Below are 24,301 nucleotides of genomic sequence, written 5' to 3' on the forward strand. Positions count from 1 at the left end.
ATGAAATTCCTTTCTTAATACAAAAAATACTTAAGTGTGTGCTTAAATTTTGCTGAAGATACTTGAATGAAACAAAATTTAAAGTTATGTTAAACAGTGCATTAAGTTAAGCGTGTCTATTTGGTACTTCATTGAATTAAAGCCAAAATAAATTAGACCAAGCCAGAAACTTTGACAGTCTCCAAGCAATATCACTTCTGCCATAGACACTGTCAGGGAAGAGGAAGCCCCATCTTTCAACAGGTTTACAAATAGACCAAGACGCAGCACTGAACAAATGGGCTATAGAAAACAAGCCTGCCTATACAGGGACATGGGTTATACAACCTTACTGCTATGGCTGTAGTTTTATCTTCCAACATTGAACGTTTCAGAGTAGAATTTCCAATGGCTGGTTAATATAGTCCAATACCTGGGATAACTATTCTAATAAACCTGAAGATTTGATGAAATTAAATCTTGACCCTTCATTGTAGCTTCAATAAGAAGTGATGAAGAACACAGGAACAAATTAAATTTGACTCTTTGGGGCAAAATTAATAAAACCAAAATTAATATCCTCCCTGGGGTAGTCATCTTCTTTATCTCTCTGCCAATTCAGACTCCTAAATCTTTCTCTAATTGAGGCAAAACCTTTATCTGGAGTTTTTACGGGGTAGGAAAAAGAGAATGAGAATTTTGTATTTAGAAATTATATTACATAGGGAGTAAAGTGACTTTGGATTCCCAAATTTTCTGATTTATAATGCATATAATTCTCTTAATCATTGAACTTCATAGGAAAAGCAAAACATTCTAAGTTAGTATAGTCATTGTCTCTCTGGCAAAAATGTTGTTTTGTTCAATATGCACATTTTTCTTAAACTTTTACAATAATAAACCAAGGATTTTCCTCATTTTCCAATTCTTTGTTGTATTGTCTTTTTATCTGGTATTTTTTTAATAAAGTTTCAGAATATTACTGAGTATACACGGTATGATATTAGCAGGGAACATATAAACTGATACTGCCCTATGACTTGAACTGCAAAAATATACCAAATAACTGCAAATCTTGTTCAGAGTTTGCTAATATATTTTATTGACTCACAGAAAATAGACTTACACTAGGAAAAAAATTGCCCTCTTGGTCCAAAAGATAACGTCTCCTGCTTGATGTAATGCCATAGCAGTTATACAGAGATGGGTGAGAAAGTACATGCAACAAATCAGGACAAGCAGGAAAAGGGTGCACAGCCACCAAGACAGCTTTTAAAGTGAAGGTCTGTGAGTTGGTTCATTTTTAACTTTAATGGACTGAGGGTGGCAAGGGGAATGAGAGAAAGCAAGCCTTGCTAGTTTAGGTCATTCAAAACTATCCGGTTCCTTTTGCACAAAAGAAAGAACATTAGGTTTGGCTCTGGAGATGTAGGTCTGAGAATTAAAAATATTTTGAGTTCCTGTCTGAATGGGAGAGATAAGACAATTTTATCTGGTCTCTAGCAGACTGTCTAATCTTTTTCATATTGCTGCCAAGTGATAGCTGAGTTGTGCTTGACTATATCTTCTTTCTGACTGGTAATGCCAGCCATCTTCTAGGATCATCTCCTGTAAGCTGTAACCTGAAGTTCTGAGTGCAGAAAATTGTCTGGACTTCTGTGTGGAAGATCTTGGGACTGCCACCTCAGCAGGGAAGATCTATTGAATATTGAACATAGTGACAATACAAATTAAGAACTTTGTGACGAAGGAATCACAATTGTGAAATCAGTATTAGTTTGTTATTTATCTCCTCAGCCCTAAGCAACTCCTGACAAATATTTTAAATTTCAAAATCTTCCACCAATTTTGTCAATGATTATACACAAATATGCTTATGTGTTCTAATGGTTTTACATAAATGTCTTTGAAGTCACTTATGGAAACTCCAGTGCAGCGCACTGAATATTGATCAAGCTGTTGATAGAACCATATATAGCAGACATAATTGGCACTCTGTAGTGCATAACAAAGCAGTGAGTTTCATTAATTCAAGGTTCTTTGCCATTGAAAATTATGTACTTTTACTTTTTTTTTTTTTTTAGTTTTGTAAAGAGAGGTGGAAGCTTTATCTGTCAATTTAGTTTCAATAAAGTTTATATTGTTCACAGATTGCTATTCCTTGATGATCCAGATTAAATTTATTGCACATCTTCATCTATTTCATCAAGAAAGATGCCTTCACTGTAAATGCAGCTTATTGCCAGATGTGCTGGCACTCCCGATAGAGAAAACTAGGGTTAAAAAGGACACGCAAACTTATTTCTCTTCTCCTTCTGTTAAACATAATAGCTAGTTCAAGTTACAGTGAATGGCAGGATGATAAGGAAAAATTCTCAACTATTTATTCTGTAATACATAAAACAGTAGAACTGTTTACTTTGCAGTCTGTATCTTTCATTTTTTCTAACTATTAAGACTGAATGAATATTTAGGGGAAACATAAACGTATCAACAGAAGAATTTATTAGCAAAGTTCATGTTTGTTCTTTTGTCAGGAACATTGGTTTGACTGAAATGTAAATGTACATAGTCTACTAGACTTACCATTCCCAGTTATTCATCACTCTTGCTTTCTGACTCATGAGCATTTGCATCCCACTTTTCTGAAAGTATGGACAGAATAAATTAAAAACTTTTTATGAACTTTACTTTTTGTATTGTTAATTGTATATTTCCATGCAGAGGTGTGTATATATATATGTGTATGTGTGTGTGTATACATGTGCACATATATATATGTAGAAATTTCCCTAGAATCTGTTATTTATTAAGAGTTCATAGGACATGGTATCTCATCTTAAGCTTCATAACACATTTTGTTTTGCCAAGAGCTTTGAATGTCTTTCCTGTCTAAATACCAGAATCTTTTTTGGCAGTAGAAATAGGGATGAAACACTTAAATGTTCATGTCATAAGATTATACATATAGTCATACAGCAAAAAATAATGATGAGTAGAAATGGACAGACCATTCTTACTGAATAAAGGTTTAACCAATTTAGAGACTCATGTTTCCAAATTTTACCTTCTTTTCCAAACTCCTCATTATCAGTAAAGCTGGCAGAAAACTGGAAAAAAAAAAAGTTAGATGAATGGTTATTTTTAATATGTGGCCTCCTTAATCATTAACTGCTACCAATCACTCAAATCCTTGCCTACACAAATATTTAACGAATGCTATCCTCAGAAGGCCTGAGCCACACATATTAGCTAAGTTGCTTGGGTCTTTTGCTCATGAATTTTTCTTTATGCGACACTGTAATTCATATTCGTACAAGAATATGAATTGAACAACAGAATCCATTATTTGCTGTTTGCCATCCATTATTTATTTCTAGGAAATTTAAGTCATTCAGTCAAAACAACAACAAAAACATATGACCTATGCTGACTAATTGCATTTAAAGTGTAGTAAATTGTACAGAAGTTAAGCAAACAGTTTATCGGATTCCCATGGGTGAAAATTTTCTTTGATATATCATTTGAAAATAGTAAATTGTGTTCCTTTATAAACACTTGGCAAGAGGTTTCTGAAACCCGGAGTGGGTATTTGAAGGAGGTGAAGATTTAACTATTTTTCACTAGGGTATGTAATTTGAGCCAGGAAATATTAAGCATACTGAAGATGTAATTACATGTGTTCTCTACTAACCATCTAAAAAGAGATCTTTTCCATCCCAGGGTGGAAATGGATGCGCTCCGTGGTAAATGCTGTCCAGCCAGCTTTTGAGCAGGCTTAAAACTTAAACCAATTTATAGTTTCCAGATCTGAGCTTTCCATATATAGTTTCTATTAAAGGATTTCTCCCAATTCCAAAGGACTTTTCACTTTTCAAATTTTCAAAGAAGTAATGTCTAATTAAGCTGTTACTCTCCTAGATAATTGTCTTTGGGATATATAATATACCATGTTGAAATGTGTTTTCTTTCTAAACTGAAAGAGTAGGAGTGAGTGAAAGTCATATTAATAATAAAAGTATCACTTACCATGCAACCTAAATTATACACTCATTTCTGTGGCTCCATAACTAAGCAGCAGGCTGAAGCCACTAGAGACTTTTTATCTTTTTGGAAAGATTTTGCACTTGTCAGGATATGCTGTAAAATGTCTGCACTATACAGAATTTACACTCTGCATTTTATATTTGAATGTCTCTGCTAAAAGGTGTGATCACACTTACAATTATATTCTCCACTTTTCTGAGCACACCTGTCTTGTCAACTTTTAGAAATGTCATACTTTGAAACCAGTAATGCAAAACATTTCAGATGATTCCTTTGTTATGAGAATGTATGTATTTATTATTGGAAAGATTAGAAGATCTTTTTTTTCCTTGCTTATAATGTTGAAATATTTTATATCTCTATGAACCTCTATAGCCATCAGTAAAATGAATATTTCCTCTTGGACAGGGAGCCCAAATCGTGACTAATGCAAATAGTAATATTATGATCAATTTTTACTGTATCATAAAATTGCTAAGAAACAATTGGTCTCACTCATACACATTAAGATTCTTCAACTTAAGTAATTTTGGTATACTGAAAGCCACTGTATGGGATCTTTTGAATGCATAGCGTTGAAGGACCATGAAGACTGGAAGACCTTTCTGTCTTCAAGACTTCTGAGATCTGCTAAACATATCACATTTGATATTGATGACTGTACCTCAAAAATATAAATTACTCCAGAAATTATTTTCTTTTTCTTTCTTGGTTGCTATAACTTGAGCACTTGAGCTCTGCCTCTTTAAAGGGGTGAATTATGTTATTTTTACGTATTATCTATTGTCTTTGCCCCAATATTCAGGAAAAACTCTCAAGCAAAGAGTTTATAGAAGGGGAAACCTGCAAAAGTGTATTTGAAAACATGGTATGTTCTGTTGGCATTTCTTAACCAAGTCCAGAACTTAGATGGCCAGGGTTTCTTCACCCTTTTAAAATACTCATTAAACTAAAAACACAACTAGAGTTGATTAGTTACAACCATTTGCACTAGTTCATCTCAGATTTGTCACTATCATCTCATCAGGATCCCCAAATCCCTTGTAATTCTAAAGAAAAATATATAAAAAAGATATTTGTTCATTAACAAGGCCTGCTTTCTTCATTAGCCTTTATTCAGGGTTTAATATATTTGAAGGGAACTGTCACCTGTGCCTAGCATACAGATTTTCCTATTTTCTTTTCCCATATCTCTAACAAAGATTTAAAAAGAACACACTATACAGTAGAATAACTTGGAACATTGAAGCAAGTTTATTATATTTTGTGCATTTTATCTGTAGGTTTGAGCAAGTATTATACAGACAATAAAATTCAATACAACCGTGAGCACATTAGCTACTTTCAAAGGAACAAAACTTATCTCAATAAATGGAATTTCTGTAGTCCACCTGCACTCCAATATTACCTTGCTGAAAAAGGATGGAATATTTGGTAGCAGGAAAACTAACCACATGCCTAAGTACAGTCTAACCTCAGTACAAAGACCCTTTGGGACCTGGATGAAAATTTGTCATGGCATGCCCCACCATAGCAAGGCTTGATAATGTGCTTCAGCATAATGCTAATGCAACTGCTAATACTAACACTAACACACTAAAGCTAATACTTAATACTAATACTAAAACTAATAAAAGAAATAGACGTGTAGAGTGAAAAGAAATATCCATTTGGGGCATTGAAATATGTCTGTAGAAACTGCTTTCTCTGTATTTAACACTGAAAAACATTTCTAAATGATGGAAAATGTTCTTATATTGACCAAGTGGCTGGAAGCTGAATTGTCAGCAAATGCCTTTAATGAGCTCGAGAGGATAACAGGGTATCAAACACAAGTAAATACTATACTTTTGCTCTCATGAGGCTATTTATGACTGGAGGAATATTTCTTCATGTTGCCATTGTTGTGGATGGGAAATCATTATACACAGAGCTTAATGCAATGCAGGTGCAATGAAGGTTCAATGTCAAATGCTGCTGCTTGCAATTACCTCCTCTGTAAAAGCATTGGCCCACGTTCCTTGCCTTTACCCGCTTGAAGCAGCTGAAGCTGAAATAAGGAAAAAAATAGAACATGAGGTAATTCTTCATACATTCCATGTGCTTGTATAGGATTTATGTGTGTATAGTTGTATATACATGCAAACACAGACACCTCTACATACACACACAAACTCACAAACACACTTTCACGTGAAAGAAAACTCAATAAAAGCTTCTTCTACCTGAGTACTGTCCTAAGACTTAATTTCTGAGAACATCTTACTACATTCTGAAATCTGACATATTGTGTAGCTGGAAAGAAATGTTATTATTTTGTCATAGGTCATTCGGACTTAGGTGAATTTATCATAATACCCCCTATCCAGCAAAATATTTAAGCACAGGAGTAGTACTACTCAACTTGCTGCTTCTAAGATAAACTAAGCAAGTGCTTAGCTTGCATTTACAGGAACCTGTAAATAATTTCAATTGTCTAAACTATCATAAAGTCTTGGGGCTTGGTTCTGGCTTGCCTTAAATTCATGATATCTAGCTCTGGATTAACCAGTTTTGTCACCTCCAAAATAGAGATTTCCTATCAGAAATTACACCATATGCAGTGCCAGGAGGCTAACTCAGATTACCAAAAAACAATTTAAATTCCATTTCAGATGAAATTCATAAACGCCCTTGAAGGATAATTTCAGTAGCACTTGCATGAATATAACAGGAAAACATGTCTTGGTTAAAGGTTTATAAGTATATATATAGACAGAATCTTTACTGGATAGAAAAATTACTTGGGAGGGAGATAAGAAGGAGACACTAATCAACTGTAATAACAGCTCTTACCACCACTACTGCTTTTTCCTTATACATTCTTCCTTTGCACAAGCTGATTCCAACTCTGCTTTGCTTGCAGCTGGTACTGGAGCATCTGCTCTTTTTCCTGCCTTGCATTATTTACTTGCTGTTCTAAAATGTTGTTTCCTGACATTTCAAAATAAATGTTTTTTTTCTAGAGAGATAAGATGAAAATGTTTTACTGGCAGCAGGTCCTGTTTCTTAATCTGTCCAGTCTTTACATTCTTTCTTCACTTTATTTTGCATCTGGTATTCCTTCTCAATATCTCTACTAAATTCAGTTCATAGGAGACCAAAAAAAAAAATAAAAATCCATAGGTAGTCTTGCTGCCTTGTGCCTATTTGCTCTTTTCTGTTCCATTCATGTTGTGTATAACAGATAGGCTTTCAATAAAAAAATCTGAATGGAAGGATTTCCTTTTTCGTATTTATTGCCCTCTACTCAGTGGTAATTTTCTATGGAAACTCAATGAGTTCCCTTATTGGGAGCTACACTGAAAATTTCGAATGAGTTTCCATCCATGACAGAAAGAAGATCAGAAAAAGAAAATTGCTGTTTAGTGGCTGAAGGATAGATTTCCATTTCATAGAGCTGTAGTCATAACTGGTGACCACTTGGCCATTGCATGATAGATCTAACAGATGTGGAAACGGAATGGTTATTTCTTCTTTTCTGTTCTCCCAACAGGACAAATTCGAAAGATTTAGAAGCAGCATGGAAAGGTTGCTTGTGCCGCAGTTGCTATTAGGAGAAGTGTTGTCATAACTGAGATATATCTCTGAGCACTAACATTTTCCTGAAGATTAATTGCATGCGAACATGAGCTCCAACCTGGCAGTGTAACTTGAAGCCACTGTGCAGTTGCCCTTTACTCAATCTCCTCACAAGAAGCACATATCTGATTATGTCTTATGAGTTAAGGGCAAGAGGCAGTTGTTTGGGCTGCTCTGCTTTGTTTTTAATCAAAGATCACTGAGAATGTAGCCTTCTCTTGCTCATTTCAATATGCCTCTGACTCATCTTTCCATTTAGCTGGACCTCCTTCACTCTAAATTGTGCTGCTTACTGTTGCTGGGCAACCCTGCACTGTCGCAGTGCTTCTACATGAAGCAATACCATCAGAAACTCTTTTCCTCTTACATTTTGTCTTTCACAAAGGAAAACAGTCACAACATAAAATGCATTATGCCTTAAGATAAGCAGGTTACCCTGGTGGACATGGAAAAGTTGCTTTGTATTCAATTCTAACTTCTTTCCGAATCCGCATTAGCATTTGATTGCCTAGCACTAACATCTCCTTGAAGGTTAGCTAGGGGTCACCGCTGGGGACGATCTTTGGGGCAGGAAATTTGTGTTATAGCCAGCAGCCTATCCCGAGGCAATTATGTTTAGAGCCTTTGTGATAAACCATCATCAAAACAGACTGAACTGGACTGAAAAGAAAGCTTTCGGTATTGTTTTCGATTTTTAGTCATGCGACACATTGCGGAGTAATGCTAAAGGAAAATTTGCATCAATATTTACATATTTGTGTTAGTGTTAGAAATAACTGCAGTTGTTAATATCCTGCAACCTCAGGCAGGTCTCCGTGCCTCAGACTGTTTGTTAACCAGGGAAGAAAACAGAGATAGCCCTAAGGGATATAAGGGGAATAGGTACTGCTATTAGCTTGGGATACAGTTGCAAAACCAACTTCTGGTTGCCAGTTTTAGCTGGATCATGGCTCCTGTGGGCACTCCTACGGTGGCAGTGCCCAGCATCTACGCTATTTTTCAAGCAGTGGAACTAACACTGATTTTAGCTGACATCTAAACTCATCTTCCTGCAATTATAAATCTTGGATTAATTTTAATGTTTCCAGTAAATTGGTTAATCATTGTTTGACGGGAAAAATGACTACTCCCTAATTTTATTATTCTGGAATGTTCTCACTCCAGTCTTTGCCACATCTCACATATATTTTTCTACAATATTTTCTACAAACTCTTAGATATGAAATATTTAAAACTTTTTGAGTATATCCACAATATACTCCATTAGAAGTATTTTAAAATTTATAATGTTTCAACTATGCTGCAGTTTACAAGTATTCTATAGAGGTAAGAATGTTACGCTGTATGTAGTATAACAGAAAACCAGCCATATCTCCAATGAACACAATCCAATCCATTCTGCTATACAGTTCCATCTGAAAAACTGAAATCATCATTTTGTGAAGCAATTCAATAATCAATTTGTAGTGTAGTTTACTGCATGACTCATTGACCTTTTCTTTCTTGATCTTTAATTGAAAACGAACCCAGGCAACAGTGACTAAATAGTCCATCTGATAACTGGTTTCCTAAGAAGTCCACAGAAGTTATCTTGTAAACATAATTTCAAAGTCCATAAACTCTAAGGAAAGACATGTATTTAGAAATTCTGAGCAGACCTGGCACTTGGGGAAAAAAAGGAAAAACTAGGTACGTTTAACATACAGATGAAGAATGAGAAATCAGTTCCCCTTAAACTGTTCTAACATAGAAAGCAACAATGGTATTCCTCTTTTCAAGCATATCCACGCTTTGCAACATCTGCTAGAACTGTATGAGGAAAGATTGATTTCATGTTATTTGAAAGTACAAATATTCCGGTTGTGATAATTTGTTATTTCCTGATCAACTGATTCAAATGAAACATGTTGCATAATTCTGTCAGATTTATTACTAATTGAATTTCATTAATTGAATTTGTTTGATGTGAGCCAAGTCTTGATTAAATCACTCTGTAAGAACAGAACAGGACTAGCATGGATTTTTATCTCTATATATGATACAGTATTTTGGTTACTTTGACTGTTCTTTCAGTGTCTCCTGCTCTTAATATTGCTTGACCAAACAGGCCAGTGGTATTTTCCTTCTTGTTAAGATTTAATTAACCTAGTAGTAGAAATCTAGTACCTGTTACGAATGTTTTATTAGAACTCTAATTTTCTATCAGGAATTTTTTTCGGTGTTTTTTGTTTGTTGGTTTATTTGTTTTTACAGTTGAAGAGTATGGGGAGGATCTTTCCTTGGCACAAATAGGCCAAGATGGATAAGATATTGCCAGCAGTTGGAGGCAAGAATAAAACAAAACATAGAAAATACCAAGAAAATGGAAGAAAGTTAACAGAGTAAAATATGAACTCAGGAAAAGGGAGTCTCTACAGAGGGAAACTTTTCAAATCATTCAAAAAAGGTTTAAATAAATATTTCAGTTAAAAACACTTACACAAAATCAACTTGCCTAACTGCTCCAAGTACTAACTGCTGAATGAAGGGATGTCGAGTGGTTAGCGTGCTTGTCCCGGAACAGGGAAATCCTGGCTTCGGTCTGCAACATGATCATCCGTTTCCTGCGTTTCAATCTGTCTGGTTCATTCTATAAAGAAAAGGCAGCAATACATATTTTCCCTCAAAAATACAAAATAAAATAAATATATTTAAGATCACGAAGCTTTTAGGTACTGAATTTACAGGATTATTATTTATAATAATACAGAGTCCAACATTTGCTGCCCAACGTGTACTGAGAGAAATTAAAATACCACTAATTTCAACAAGATTTTGGAATAAGAACATTTTTCCATGAATATGCATAAAGCAACAGTAATCTTTTGATTTTTCTTTTAATTTGGTTTTGATATTCAAATAGTTGTGAAATGTTTAATGAAAATAATATATGGATATACATTTTTACTACGCTTAACTTTTTATATATCTTTGATGAGTGATTTTGAAATAAGCTCTCAAATATATAGCTAGGACTATTGCAATATTCTGTATGCAAACTCTAAATATAATATCAATGATTAATTAACAAAAATAGAAAAAGACCAATGAGGGAGGACTGTTAGAATAGGAAGCTAAGTAGGAATCAATGATTATGACCTGATTACATCCATAATCAACACAGAAAAGGCAGTCTGTACTTGTAATATTATATAACTGTATTAGTTCTTCAGATGATAGGTTAGATTCCCACTTTCATGGAAAATTACAAATGAAAATTATCAAAAGATAAAAAAAAATATCTGAACTTTATTGAAACCATTAGAAACAACTTAGGAGACCTGGCTGTGTTTCTCAAGGGAAACTAATATGCTCTTGGTTTCTGTAAGATTTCATGCAAGTCTATTCAGTTTCTTCATATACTATACTCCAAAATGTTATGTATTGTGAGTAAACATCCCAGAAATTTACTGTAAGAAAAATTAAGAAACAATAGCACATCAGTGCTATACCTGTAGAATAGAGTAGTTCAGTTGAAAGGGACCTGCAGTGATCATCTAGTCCAACTGCAACTGTAGTAATCTGTGTAAGTAATTCCTATGCTATATGCACTTCAGAAGACACAAGTTAAACTGTATATATTTAGGAAGAAACTACAGCCTGCAAAGAGCCCACACTGGAGCAGGTTTACAGAGCAGGACTGCAGCCCAGGGGAAGGAGCCACACTTGAGCAAGGGAAAAGCGTGAGGAGGAAGGAGCAGCAGAGAGGAGCTGTTATGGCCTGATTGCAACCCCCCATTCTCCACCACCCCTGCACTCCTTGGGGGGTAGAAGAGCTGGGAGTGAAGGAGTGAAAGTCAGCCTGAGAAAGGGGGTGTGGGAGGAAGCTGATATAGTTTTTATCTCTTTATCACCATCCAATTCTATTTTTAATTGATAATAAACTAGATTAATTTTCCCCAGGTCACGTTGTTTTGCCCACGATGGTAACTGGTAAGCGATCGCCATGTCTTTATCTTGAGTCACGAGCTTTTTCGTCTTATTTTATCCTGTCCTGTTGGATGGGGTGGGAAGAGTAAGAGACCGGCTGGGTGTGTGTCTGGCAGCTGGCCATGATCAACTCACCACAACTGCACAAAAATTCTCACAAACTTCATGTCTTCATTCCTGAAAGTCATCATACAATATCTCTCCTTTACTAATTACACATGAACCAATAGGGCTGAGTGACTCAGGAATAAACATAACCTGACAAGCCATTTGTAACACAGACAAAGCAAAATGGTGCTCAAGAACTGAAACCCACACGAGACCATAACATAAAGGGGACAAAACGTGAGACTGTAGAAACAAATTGTATATTTTATTTCTCATTTGAATAAGGATACCAATGTGGAAAGATCATAAATTAATAAAATAACTTTAGATTGATAACATATCAAAGAAGTTAACTGATGTCTGCTTCTGAAGTTTCTGTTTTGCACAATAACTTGCAGTAAAATTACTTCACATATGAAAAGCTTATTCACTTCAGTAAATGTCATACTCTTAATACAGTCATTTTCCAAATACTGTTATATCATAAAATGTTACAGAAAATAATAAGGATGTTTTATAATTAGAACTATGCAGGATCACAATCTGAGATTACTCATTTGCTTGAGCATTCCCGTACCACCAACTGTCTGTATGACATTTGAATGTCACAAAACTTCATTTATTAATATTTGCACAGTAGTGTGGAATACTTGGATAATAGTTTGTACATTTGCACTGAGTTCTCATTAGATCCCATGTCAACCATAGATATACTCAGTCCCCTGCAGAGATTCACTGGCAATGTCTACAGAACTCTATTAACAGCTAATGTTCATGAATGAGTAGGTTAAGGTTTTTAAGAGTAAGTAAGAAAGCAAAGAATAAAACATGTTAAACATTAATCCAAACACAAAATAGTGCCAAAAAATACAGTGGTAATGACTTAAAAAGACAAATTCTATGATATCACAAGGTAGTACTCCCCTATTAATTTGATGCAGGCCAACAAAGTGAAGAGACCAGGTATAAAATGGGGAAGAAAAATGGCAACTTGCTAGTCATCATTCTTTGACATTATAGTTTGATGTTCTCGGGCCTCAGTTAGCCATGCTTTAAGAAAGGTGATTGTGAAAGTGATACTAAATGGATGGTTACATGCCTAAAGTGGTGTTTCAGTACTAGTTTCTTATTCACCGTTCAAAGCATTTGACACTGTCCTGCACGACATCCTTGTCTCTTAATTAGAGGCACGAATTTGATGGATGGACCACTCAGTGGGTAAGGAATTGACTGGATGGTCGCACTCAAAGAGTGGCGGTCAACAGCTCAATGTCCAAGTGGAGAACAGTGATGAGTGGCGTTCTTCAAGGGTCAGTGCTGGGACCAGCACTGTTTAACATCTTTGTTGGCGACATGGACAGTGGGATTGAGCGCACCCTCAGCAAGTTTGCTGAGGACACCAAGCTGCGTAGTGGGTCAACACGCTGGAGGGAAGGGATGCCATCCAGAGGGACCTTGACAGGCTGGAGAGGTGGGCCCATGTGAACTACATCAAGTTCAACAAGGCCAAGTGCAAGGTCCTGCACGTGGGTCGGGGCAATCCCAAGCACTACAGGCTGGGTGGAGAATGGATTGAGAGCAGCGCTGAGGAAAAGGACTTGGGGGTATTGGTGGAGGAGAAGCTCAATATGAGCCGGCAATGTGCACTGGCAGCCCAGAAAGCCAACCGTGTCCTGGGCTGCTTCAAAATAAGTGTGACCAGCAGGTCGAGGGAGGTGATTCTGCCCCTCTACTCTGCTCTTGTGAGACTCCACCTGGAGTACAGTGTTCAGCTCTGGGGTTCCCAATGCAAGAAAGACATAGACCTTTTGGAGCAAGTCCAGAGGGCAGCTACGAAGTAGATCAGTGGGCTGGAGCACCTCTCCTATGAGGACAGGCTGAGAAAGTTGGGGTTGTTCAGCCTGGAGAAGAGAAGGCTTCAGGGAGACCTTAGAGCACTTTCCAGCCCCTGAAGGGGCCTACATGAAAGCTGGAGAGGGACTGGTGACAAGGGCAGGGAGTGACAGGACAAGGGGGATGGCCTGAAGCTGCAGGAGGGGAGATTTGGATGAGATGTGAGGCAGAAATCCTTCCCTGTGAGGGTGGTGAGGCCCTGGCACAGGTTGCCCAGAGAAGCTGTGGCTGCCCCTGGCTCCCTGGCAGTGTTCAAGGCCAGGCTGGATGGGGCTTTGGGCAACCTGGGCTAGTGGAGGGTGTCCCTGCCCGTGGCAGGGGGTTGGAACTGGATGGGCTGTCCAACCCAAACCAGTCTGTGATTCTATGATGATTCTTGTGCATAAGAATCATTCTTTAAAGTACTAAAAGTGGGTTCTTTTTACATCTTAACCGTTCTTCAAAAAAAATATTTTAGTTGTTTTTATCAAGGTTTCACAGAATTTGTTCATGGAGTGAGTTGTAGGCTCTGGAGTGACATTGTTCAAGAGAAAAGAAAGAGAGGCAATAGCTTCGTTTACATGACTGAATGCTGAGTCAGCTATCTTTGAAGTCATTGAATGTGTTGGGATCAAATTTCAATTCAACAGGTTTTGACAGACATGCATCTCTGTTTATGTATATTGCAAGATGGAGAATTATCTTTTTTTAAATTATTTTTCCTGTTTTTAATTTGTAAGCAGTTTTTTGCAACTTAAGAGGTCTTGGATTCTTTGTTGGTTTGTTTGTGGGTATTTTTCATGCCTTCACACATCATGAAATAGCATCCAGTGATGCTATTTCATGTGATACTTCACATGAAGGTATTTCACATGAATATCTAAAAGCAGATTAATCCTTACAGTCTCCACTTGCCAATAGTAGTATATGCTTTGTCCATGCCACGTGGAAAAAATATGCATCAAACTAATGCTCTTATTCATTAATAGTTTATTAATGACAATCACTTCACATGGTTTTACTTTTTGAATTTTCCTTATTTATTTTTCTTACTCATGGTATAAATCCACAGTCTTCCTCTTATTTTTTCACAGAAAATGTGGCTCACTTACATTGCCTTTTTTCTGACGCTTCCTATGACCACCTCTTCTGTATTAACATTTAATATGTTGCTGGAAATGTTTGTGTTAATTCAGGAAACTTTAAGGCTTCACCTCCCACGCTTTTTTTTTGTGAAGTCATATCACATTGAAAAATACCAACATAAATGTAAAAAAGTGGTTTTGTTCTAATCTTTCCACTTTAACAAGAAAGTCCTAAGGTTTTTTTACTAGGTACAAGATCTGGATATATAACTTGTGCAATTTGACACAGCATGTACATAGGTGCTTGAAAAAAATGACTACTACAAATAAAATAAATATTTGTTAGCAGGACTGAAGTGAGATGAAGAAAAGAAATGTTTTATATAAATCATGCATTTAAGAATTAAAGTACCATTTTCTTCTATGTATCTTGTTAAAAAGAGCATCATTCATTCATTAAACATTATAAAACAAATGAATTATTCCCTCGTGGATGTCCAGCTTAGCTCTTTCTAATGTCTCACTACAAATATATACTAAAATAATATTAAAACTCACACAGGATCTTGTTTTATTTCCAAGACACAGGTTAAAAGAATTAATTATATTTGAACTATTTTTTACATTGTGGCACTCTATTAGACTTCAAATAGAATGAAATTTGTTATAGAGAAAGTATATCATGCCTGCTGTCTTCTGCATCATTTCTCATGATGGAAAACCAGTTCCTTTACAAGAAGGACCATTAGGAAATTGTTCCTGAAAAATCCCACCTTTCAATGAGAAAAAAATCTCTCAACTCTGAGATAGAAAAATATCTGATAGATTTTTTTTATTCAGAGATCTCATCAGAAAAATATTGATTTTTCAAATCAAAACAGAATTATTCTGAGGACTGAAATATATTAAATAAAATATATTGGCCAACTCAAACTATTAATTCCTAAATACTAATCCCAGGAGTTATTTAATCTCTGATTTAACTTTTAAAAATAATTAAAATTGCTTTTGAATGAAGACAGAAAAATAGCCAATCTATAAAAAGAAAAGTTTCTGAGGATTTAAAGGACAAACTATTACTGGAATTTATAAAAATCCTTGCCATGATATTGTTCACAAAGTGCTATTTTGTGAAGAAATTATTCTTCAGTGTACCAATCATTATGTAACAGTGCAAATTTTGGCATTTCTTGGATCACTGGTAACATTCTGGGACGTTAAAACCAGTTTAAAACCAGTCAAATGTAGCCCTCTGTATAGGACTCTATACAACATAATTAAGGATTCCCTTTTAAAGTTCATTTGGTTGTGGTATATATAATACTATTACTTATTTTCTTGTATTTTCAGGATCTCAAAATTTGTGTTTTGACAATTAAAATTTCATGATTTGGAGTCATTAAGTGTTTCAGTCATTCATTCCTGAGATATCTAACCTTGTTTAAATCTGTAATAGTGACTTGCAAGAAAAATCACTTTTATGTAACATTAGTTAAGAGCATGGCCGTGCCACACAGAAAATGGAGGATATTAACAGTGGTGAATAAATGTTTATTAAAAACTGTTCTGCTTTTCTACATAGAATCATATTTGGCATCAGAAGGAAAGAAATCTGGAGACTTGGGGATATTAATGCTCTTTTTATCCTGTGAAATGTACTGTAAGATCTAGCCCCATGTTTGGTTGTTCATATCTTCTTTTCAGAATTTATTATGAACATCTATTGTCAGCAGCTGAATTCCAGTATTTGTAATCCCATCTGTTACTCACTTTCATTGCTGCTAGGATTATTTCCCAGGAATAAAGGGTCTTAGGGTAAATATCCATCTTCACAGTTTCAATATCTTCTGTCTTTAGACAGTATTTTTTACCTCTGTCACTTTTACTTTACAGATACTATAAAGGAATTGGCATTTGCAGAGGTTAAAAGAGGCTCAGCAACAGAAAATAAGGTTCAGCGATCATGCGGAAGGCAGACACAGTTCAAGCTGTCCTACCAATAAACCCGTCCACTCCCATAGCCTTCAGCAGGACAGCGCTTGGGAGGGTGAAAATTAATGTGTCCTTTTATGCTCTTTTAAGACTTAGGCTATTTTTTTCTACTGAGAAGTCATCCAAATGAAATTTTCTTCAGCTATGTATTAGTTTCTACTTGATGTTGACAAGATATGAAATCAAATGTTAATGTACAGGTAATGACTGAGAAATTATATGTTTACACTAATGGATTGCTGTTCATTAGCACACTCTAAGCACACGTCCTCATCAATCACTGCATATTCATCACTTTTGCAAGTGCTCTGCTGATTCTTAAATGCATTCCTTATCAGAGCAAAGCATCATACTTATGCTATGGTCGTGTTCCTGTGTTTAAAGGCTTGTCAGGTGGTTTCCTGCCAGACCAGCCGTTTAGAGGGTTCAGGTTTTTGTTTGTTTGTTTTACTTGTGTTCTGGCAAATTGTTCACAGGGTTGAAATCGATATCAAATTGTGACATCATCTTGATAAATTCTTCTGAGCTGAATACCAATACCAATTGCAATTTGCTTCTAACACTTTATTCTAAAATTCTGCATTCTAATCTAGCTTTCTAAAATAGAATTTAAAAAAAAAATCAACAAAACAAAACAAAACAAATCACCAACCAAAAAACCCAGGAACATCTATTTTAAATAATTTGTTTGAAAGATTTATTTATATTTTTTCTTCATTTATTTCTGCACTGGTAGCATCTGCCTGTACCCAGTGCTTCATTTTTCCAAGGACCAGATAGCTGCTGAAGTCTACCATCACATGGATGCAACTGTTTTTAAAATACCAAGTTCTTTGTTGACTCATTGTGGACAGGTGAAATAACTAAAGACTGGAGGTGGGTAACTGTCTGATAGCCAGCGGGAAAGCTAACCTCGTTATGTTGCAGGCAGATGAGTCAGGAATGCTGAAGCACAGTTGGAACTGGGTTCCATGGACCACAATTTTAGTAAGGAACTAAACAGGCAAAGACGTTTGTGAATATTCTAGTTAAGAACAGGCAAATTCTACATATAGATCTCAGAAGTAATCTACATTATGCTGGAAAAATGACCCTATTTCCTGACAATTTACAACTCACTTATGAATATGTGTGTGTGTTTCTCTGTTTGTATATATGTATACTGTTATATTGTTACGTATTCTAACATCCATAATGGTTCTTTTGCATTGCCACTTAAGAAGCCAATATTTATAGAGTAATTTCAGGTATTAAACTACCAGTGTTTCTGTTGCTGTGCATACTTCAGCTTACAAACCCTGATGAAGCCAAAGGAGGGACTCACTCTTACAAGTTTGTGTCATCTTCCATTTTCCACTAGCAAAAAGAATCTACTGATAAAATATATATAACAAAAATCTCAATATAGCCATCATATTTTTCCATTGAGCTCTTTCTGAGCAGGGTGCTTTTACCTAGGGAAAAAATAAACAGTAGAAGAAAAATATGGGGTTTGGGGTTTTTTAACAATGTGAGTAATCCTATCCAAGATGTAAGGTGTATTCTTAGTCACTCTGAATGCACGAATTAGTATGACTTTCTAAAATTGTCTAGTCTAATTCAGTCAGACAATACAGGCTTGATGGTTTAGAGTGTACTACAACTAGTTTTAATATTCATGGAATGCAAGAGATCTTACCAGACAGTGGAATGTTACTTGGGTTTTTTTTTTAACCTATAAATCTATAAATTTCTTATTTGATTCACTTAAGTTGCTTATGCAAACATGGCATATCTTCTACATTATTCAACTAATTCTTACTCACACAGCTTACTATCTGCTGTACCTATGTATTGTTTCTATGTGCTTGCAACTTTTTTTTACCCCTACAAGAATACGGATGTTATTAAAGGACCTATGAAGAGGAAGCCCAAGATAGTTGTGAAGAGGTGTGTCCATGACAGCAGGACAAACAAATGGAAAAATCATAAAACCATGGGTGGTTTTTTTGTTGCTGATTTTTGTTTTCTGTTTTTGGGTTTTGCTTTGGGGCTTTTGTTTGTGGGTTTTTTTCTCTCTTTTTTTCTCCCCCCATAGTAAGCTGGAATTGGACAAAAGGAAAATGAAGACTTTTCACATACTAGTTAGTAAACAATTTACAGGAGATGCAATCTGGTGTTTGAGTTATATTTAGACTCTGTCATTACTGATGGTATACATCATCAAAGCATGTGATTTCATGCAAAAGAAGCTTACTCAGGGGACAGGAGGCAGAAGGTGGAGTGTTTGCTGAAATGAGGATATCTGCATTCCTTATGCTTACTTTCTCTCTTTCTTCAGTAAGTAAATAGCGTGACTCCAGACAGGAAAACGAATGTGTGAAGAGAGGAGACAGATGGTAAGGCATTTTTAGTACTAATGATAGGAGCTTCTAGAAAATGCCACTTGGAGTGTGAATCACAAACTTCTTACATATATTACCTTTATTTTAGGGGAAAATAAAGAAACCCTACATTTCATACAGGAGTTTAAATAATTGTTATGTGGAGATAAATTTGAGAGAAGCAGATAAATCCCTCAGTTCTTTACAATCCCATACACTTATAATATCTACTGTGAGAGACCACAGCTGATTTCAGTGGGGATTATGTGCTTACGGGGAAGTTAGGTACAGAATTGTCTGTGAGGATATGGGACCCCATGCTGTATAAACGTTGTTACCAATGCAAATATTTCTTATGAACCTATTGCATATATTTTCTATGACATATGATGCGGAGGAATGAAGAAAATACTACTTAGCCACTCTGAGAAATAGTGATATCTTACGAATAACCTAGTGATATCTCTTGAACTAATGAGACTTCAGGTGAAAACAACACTTTAAAACCTTATCCAACCTAATGAACATTAAAAATGCTACTATTGTTTTTAGGTTTTGTACTAAATATAAGGGGAGAGGTGTTTATTTCTAATATTTTAGTTGTTTGCCTGTTTAACTTAACATTTTGCTTAACATATTTAGCCCCAGAAGCAAGCACAGAAGGTTTTCTTCAAATGTCATAATCATGAAGAAAACATACTATGTTTATTTTTATTACATACAATATATATAGATACAGATATATACCACAAATTCTTTCTCTGGTGTATGTCTGTTTCCATGTACTTTTATATATTGTGCATCTCTGTATCCAGCTCTGGGGGCCCCAGGACAGGAGAGACATGGAGCTGTTGGAGAGGATCCAGAGGAGGCCACAAGGATGCTCAGAGGGCTGGAGCACCTCTGCTATGGAGACAGGCTGAGAGAGTTGGGGTTGTTCAGCCTGGAGAAGAGAAGGCTCCAGGGAGAACTTAGAGCAGCCTTCCGATACTTAAAGGGAGCTTATAAGAAAGATGGAGAGAGACTTTTTACCGAGGCCTGTAGTGACAGGACAAGGGGAAACGTTTTTAAACCAAAAGAAGGTAGAATTAGATTGGATACAGGGAAGACATTTTTGACGATGAGGATGCTGAGACACTGGGACAGGTCACTGAGAGAAGCTGTGGCTGCCCCTGGCTCCCTGGCAGTGTTCAAGGCCAGGTTGGATGGGGCTTTGGGCAACCTGGGCTAGTGGAGGGTGTCCCTGCCCATGGCAGGGGTGGCACTGTTTGGGCTGGGAGGTGCCTTCCAAACGAAACTATTCTATGATTCTATGATTCATATGTACATTCTATGTGTGTATATACTTATATCAATTTACCTACTGCATACATTACCAAGTATTTGAAATAAATAATTGCAATAATTTCAATGAAAAACTAATTCTAGGTTTCATTAAGTATTTCTATCACTCCTAAAAACAGAATCACATTTTTACTGTCTGCTCAGAGTTACTAGAAATCTGAGTTTCGTAAATTGAATGTGGGCATACTTTGCAATCTTATAGTTATAAAAATCAATATTTCTATTCTTCCATACATTCAGGTAGCAAAAAAACCCAATAATCCTTATTCTTAAACAAAACACCAAAGTTTAGGAAGTACAGAGAAAAAAAGCTATCTGGAAATCTTCTCATAGAATGGATCCAACTCATTATCATGAAAAGATTTGTTACATCTAATTTATTAAACTGTCTGCTTAGATATTCTCAGAGCACCTGAAATACTGGGGCTGTTTAGTGAAGATTAAAGGAGTCAGTTTAATTTTTTTCCTCTACTGTAATGTAATCCTTTGAGGAGCGTGGTATTTCTGTTTGATGGCTGCATCAATTCAAGCATCCCAATTACATCATTGATTGATTTTACCTATTTTACACAGGAATAATCAACTTCTGAGCCAATCATTATGAGCTTGCTAAATTTGAAGTCAGAATTGGCAGTGGATGCTGTATGTGACTGCCACTGACGTACTTCTTACAGCCAAAGAGAAAGCAGGAGTTCGCTTGATTCTCTGTAGTTTCTGCACATCAAGTTTCATCTGAAGATGAGGGTACTCCAGCATATCCAGATCAAGCTACTTGGTATCAAATGCTATGTCAAGCTTTTTGACATCTTCTCTACATTGAGTCTGCTGTGGCACCTGGACATACTTGAATTAGTTCCAATATAGGCAGCAGTCTAACGAGGAACTTCATGTAAGTTAATTTACCTTGGTTCCTGAATATTGAGTAGATTTAGTGGCTCAGGCTATCGCCTTTTCATTTATTATTTTCTTTGACAGTTTTGATCATTCCTAAGCATGGGCTGAAATGCAAGCCTAGCTCTACACACTATAAACAAACCTCTTGTCATTCAGAGAAAAAAAAAAAAAAAAAAAAAAAACACAAAAAAACACACAACAAAAAAACCCAGTCTTTTTTCCTATAAAAAATGTAGTTGGGTGAAAAACTTAAGCCTGCTGAAGACAGTAACCAAATTCTTTTTGACAGCAGTAAGGGCAGGACTTTACTCACTGTCTTTTGATTCTTCTGCCTAGCAGTCTAGATCATTACGAGACCTGTTACCAGCCATGTTCACAGAAGATGCTCTCTGGTGACCTGACAGTCTTTGGAACCATATATATCCCTGCTGTTTTTCAAATCCAGAACTAAAAACATTTTGCACTAAATCTCAAAAAACATGGTAATATTAGAAAGTGATACTCTGTATAGTTACAATCTTCTGAGGCAAAAGGACCTTTTAGAAAGTTAAGCATATCCGCTTAGGATATGCTTCTATATAGGTATATGTATAGGTATATATATATAGGTAGCCTTTATAAAGGTTACCTGTATATTTATAAAGGTAGTCCTTTCTTTTTTTACAGAAATATTGGAAAGGACAAAGTACAGGAAAGCAGAAAAGATCCAACAAACTAACTTTCCAGAAATCCCCCACATAAATCACTCCTTAATGAGTTCAAAGGCAACATTCCTCACTTTGACGAAGCTTTAAAATATACCCATACGTTTTCCCATATTCCCTGCACACTCAATACTCCAAGGTTCAGAGCTGTGGCAAACAATGACAACAAAAAAATAGCAGAAGACCTTTATATATGGTTTTCTGACACGAAGCAAATGCAATTCAATGCTGACAAATGCATGGTGTAGAAGCTTGGTTGCCAATAGAATAACAAATAGAAAATGAATTAAATGTACCAGACTGAGAAGACTGAAAGTCATCTTAGCATGTATAGACATGCTGGGTTTACATACCCTTTGCCCTCTTCTTTCCATGTGTAGTGTCAATCTTTTTTATTATTATTTGGCTTTGTCCTCTTAAAAATCCCTTGACTTTGTTTGTTTGTTTTTTTCTTTCTTTCTTCAATGTGCCCTTTCCCTTTCATCGAATAGGTTGCCCACAGGTTACATAATATATAGTCTGTCTCAGAGGCTGGTATAACCTGCCATAGTATGTTTGATAACCCACACATCACTGAAATTGAATATATTTTTAATGCAGTTTCACTCTAAAGGCAGGATTTAAAGATGGCCTTACAATATTCTGTGCTTCTATTTTTTACAGTGATGCAATACAGAATGTGGTCAAATTACAAATAACAATATATATGAATTTATTTCAAATTGATCCTGTGTTCTCAAAGCCAACCTGTTTTTCTTCCTTCTCACATGTTATGACAAGCATTACATTTCCTTAAGCCACATCATCCCCTGTGTGGCACTTCTTCTTTTGCAATCTTTATTCAGATACAATTCAACATATAACTATCATATCTACTGAATCAGGTCTATAAAATGTTTTATATGTAATTCTGCTAATAATTCTTTTTAAAAAAATGTAAAATTATTAATCATTATGAAAAAAAAATTGAAAAGATGCACATCCCTCTGATGACTATGCTACAATCTAGTGAACTCTGACTTGTATAAAATTGTGTTTCAAACAATGCTATCCTTATATGAAATGCTTGCCTCAATAGAGATATTGCAACCAAATATATCACCTGATTAGGATATCCAGGTTTTGACAGTGAATCAGTGAATCATGACAAAGTTTTGGCTGATATGTATTTTTAAGAGGTAAGGTTTGCCTTTCTAATATGTAGTTTATTTGCAAATACTATGCATGCCTGCAGATACTAACAGAAGTGAAATAATAATTCTTTAATTAATCTGCAAATATTCCTTCCTTAATTAAAATTATTTATCAAACTCCATTTTGTAAAGGTAAACTATCATCTTGTATAGTGCTTCTTTCTTTTTTTTTGTTCTCCCTTCAGCATATTTCCTTTTTTTTTTCTTTTCCTGAGAAGAATTCCATCCATTAGACTGTGTTTTAAAAATAGGAAAAAAATTAAAAGTAGGTGGTTTATTTTCACAGTATATACATTAGATGTTTTAATACAAATCCAGTATGGGGTTTGGATAAAAACAAGAAAGTGGAGTTTTTTTCTTTAGTTCTGTGCATTAGTCTCCAACTGTGAAATTGTAACTTTGACAGCATTTTTGAACCATCATAATGATATTCCATTTGATAATAATGAACTCTGTCAGATTTTAATGGATATATAATTAATACTTATATGATACTAATAGCACATCATGTTTGTAAATAGGGAGAATCTTTTGGAAACAACAAGCCATTTCAGCAAGAAATTGGTAAGTTTAGCAGAGAAGTTCAGGATAACAAAACCTGATAGGTCATTACATTGTTTAACTGGAAGCCTGATGAATTTATTAATTTATTTAGAAATTATATTAACGCAGAGAGATTTTTGTGGGTTTTGTAATGCTTTTACTTTGTTTTCCTGTCAATTTAATGTATAATTACAAAATTAAGATTTTCTTTGAGATAAAATGTGCCTCTTTCTTTAAGTTCTGGCTTTACTTCTTAGAACTAAACTATTGCAATCCTCAGTTGGTATATATACAAAATACACCACCAAAAACTGCATTGCACTTGTGTAAACCCATCTAGGAATAGTTTGTTTTGGGCTTTAAATGCTGAGTTTTCTACAGGAGTAGCAAATGCATTTGGGAAAAACTTTGTAGCAAAACTAACTTTTGCAGAAAACAAGCCAAACAGTCATAAAGGTGAAGTTTGAATCTTCTGACATATCACATCTTGACTGGTTAGAGTGGCATGTAGACATGAAAAAATATATTTTTCTTATAGTATGTTTATTGTGACATATAAAACTTTCTAGTCATGAGAAAAAAATAAT

This window comes from Balearica regulorum, chromosome 8, assembly GCF_011004875.1.
Source record: "Balearica regulorum gibbericeps isolate bBalReg1 chromosome 8, bBalReg1.pri, whole genome shotgun sequence".
NCBI lineage: Eukaryota > Metazoa > Chordata > Aves > Gruiformes > Gruidae > Balearica > Balearica regulorum.